Genomic DNA, 3,008 nt, shown 5'->3' with positions numbered 1-3,008 from the left:
TGAGGCCTTTTTCGGAAAGTCTTACATGTGCATAATGTTGAGAGTATTGGGAACGACAATGCTTGATCTTCATTCTTGCTAGATTAGGCACTCTATTGTCTAGCTATAGGTGGGGGTGAGTATTGTGATTATGATTTGGAAGCATGAAAAGTTCGTAGGAAAAGAATAGACTCTTTGTGTTTAAATGGCTAATCTTATTGGAATTAGTAGATAAACATCTAGCTCGAGTTTATGAAAAGTCTTGGCCCCCGAAAAAGAAAAAAATATATGTATATATATATATATATAAGAAAAGAAAGAAAAAAGAAGAAAAAGAAAGAAAAGGGGGCTAGCAAAGTTGTTAGGAGCTAAGATTGTTTTGAAGTTGAGGAAAATCCTTTATAGATTTCAAAGAAAAATAGTTTTATGTGCAAAGTGTTCTTGGGTTCTTTTGGTGAGAGATGTGAGTTGGGTTTGACATTGGGAAGTGATTGTGTAACTTGTATGTTTGGAAAAAGGGTAGAACAATGGAGATTAAACATTATATGCATGAGTTGGTCCCTTTCTTACATATATTATGTGCAATGTCAAGGCGACTTGTCTTGAGAGTAAACCACCTTAAAAGATCATGTATCTTGAACCTCTTGACTCACTTGAATAAAAGTCTTCCCTTTACCCAACCAAATGATTTGGACCAATTGACCATTTGCAAGAATTCACTTGATGTTTTATGCTTAATGAATGTGAGAGTTGGTTGATTTGAATGTACGGATGCTTGATGATGATTGTAAGAGCAAAAAGAGTTGAGATGGGCCTAGAGAAGCTAGAGTATAATAAGAGAGTATGCTCATGTTGGATTTAAATGTTGAATTGAGTGCTAGATGTGTTTCTTTTGGCTATGAGCTCCCACCTTCAAACCTCTCTCCCTATGAGTTCTAGAAAGTTCACTTGTGGACAAGTAAAAGAACAAGTTTGGGGGAGTTGATATCTTGCATATTTTCATTGTGTTATTCACTCACCCATGTGCATTTTGATCATATAGACTAGGATTTAGTCATGTTTAGGTTGCATTTTGCATACATAAGTCTTTATTAGGTATTGGAGTACCGCATGGAGCTCAAAAGAGGTGTAAATGTGATCATTGGACGAGCAGAGCGTTGGGAGCGACCCTCTCGGAGCGACACTGTCAAGTCGCTCTGACCTGCCTTATCAATGCGACCTTACCAGAGCGACGCGGAGAAGTCGCTCGCGTTTTCATTGCTCGGAGACACGAAAATGGGCCCGGAGCGACGTCTCGCAGCGACCCCTCCAGGACGCTCCCGAAGCCTGGAGCGACCTCCCGGAGCGACACCGTCAAGTAGCTCTGACCTGCCTTATCAGAGCGACCTTACCAGAGTGACGCGGAGAAGTCGCTCGCATTTTCATCGCTCGGAGACACAAAAACGGGCCCGAAGCGACGTCTCGCAGTGACCCCTCCATGTCGCTCCTGAAGCCTGAAGCGACCTCTCGGAGCGACTACTGGAGGTCGCTGCGCGCCTCTTGTTTGTTCGAATTCATGTTTCCTCAAGGGCCTTTTGGTCATTTCATTATGCACGTTTTTACTTTCTAAACCTAAGTTTAAGTACCTTTTGTAAGCCATCAGGGGCAGATTATCTTTTATCTTGGAGAAAACCACCAAAAACCTCTTGAAAAAGTTCATCTCTTTGATTCATTTGATCATATGTTTTCCTGTTGATTTCTAATCTATTATCTGTATTTCTCTACATGATGAATCTGAAATCCAATATGGGTTTAAGAGGAATCATGAAGAATAGTGAGTAATCAACTCTTGAATTCATGGGCTAGAGAAATTAAGGGTGATTAGGCTAGATCTAGGATGTTATAGTGTAGATCCTTCTTATTCCTTGATAGTAGAGTATTCATAATGCATCTTCTGAGTTGGCCTCTCAAAAGTTGATCTCTAGGCATTTCCCACCCACAAGGTGTTTGATGAAATGCTTGAGACAACTCTCCTAAGCTTTTAACACACTTTACCAAAGATATTTGTTGTTAAAGGTGTTAAGATAGCCAATAGACTTGTTAGTAATGATTGCTTTCATATTATTCAACCAAAGACATTTGATGTTTGAAATATGTTAGTAAATAAACATTCATCTAGACATAGAGTTTGTTTAAGATTGTGTCTAAGCTTAAGGTTGATATTTTGATTGATCATTTGCCATCCTTAGTTCGAAACTTGATCACCCAAGGTCTAATTCCTATACCCATGAGTTCTCTTTTATCATAACCAAAGAAAGTCACTTCTTTTATTGTTTTATTGTTTTGTTCTTGCATTCTATTATTAGTAATAGTTTAAAATCATCCAAATTATCAGTTGCACTTAGATTAAGTACGTACTTGTATTCTCGGTGCTTTGAAATCCCTTAGAATTGGTTCGACATTCACTTATACTACAACATTTGTTTTAGGAGACTTGAAACTCCTAACATCATGGACACATGGAATTTTCCTACTCCCTGCTTCCATCTTTGTGTGGTCATTCCATTCGAAGTAAAATAATGGGGTCACATGAAATTTTTCTACCCCTTTACTCCGTATAAAATCATCTAAATCTTTTCTTTCAGCTTTTTATCGAAGGGAAGAGAGAATGGAACCATACTCACACAAACATGTCTTTTAGACTTCGATGAAGAATCCGATCCATTGTATACCAAGCTCCAAGATGAAAGATTCAAGTTGATGAATGTTGCATGCTAGTTTTGGATCCTTCATACACTCACACAAACATGGATAACTCAAAGAATGGTACTAGATAATAGTTAGATGATTAGTTCCAAGAAAACTTACTAATTCCTAAGTTTTAACTCAATAAACCGACATAACTAATATTCAAAACAAAACATAATATTTGTAAATACTTTATTCCAGACTTAAACAACACTGTCCTGTTATCTGAGTTTGTTAACTGAGTTTGGTTAAAATAAACAAAAAAGACTCTTAAGAAATTTGCAAATATAATATATGTACTT

This window comes from Brassica oleracea, chromosome C3 (genome assembly GCF_000695525.1).
Source record: "Brassica oleracea var. oleracea cultivar TO1000 chromosome C3, BOL, whole genome shotgun sequence".
NCBI lineage: Eukaryota > Viridiplantae > Streptophyta > Magnoliopsida > Brassicales > Brassicaceae > Brassica > Brassica oleracea.
Note: the sequence above shows the minus strand (reverse complement) of the source record.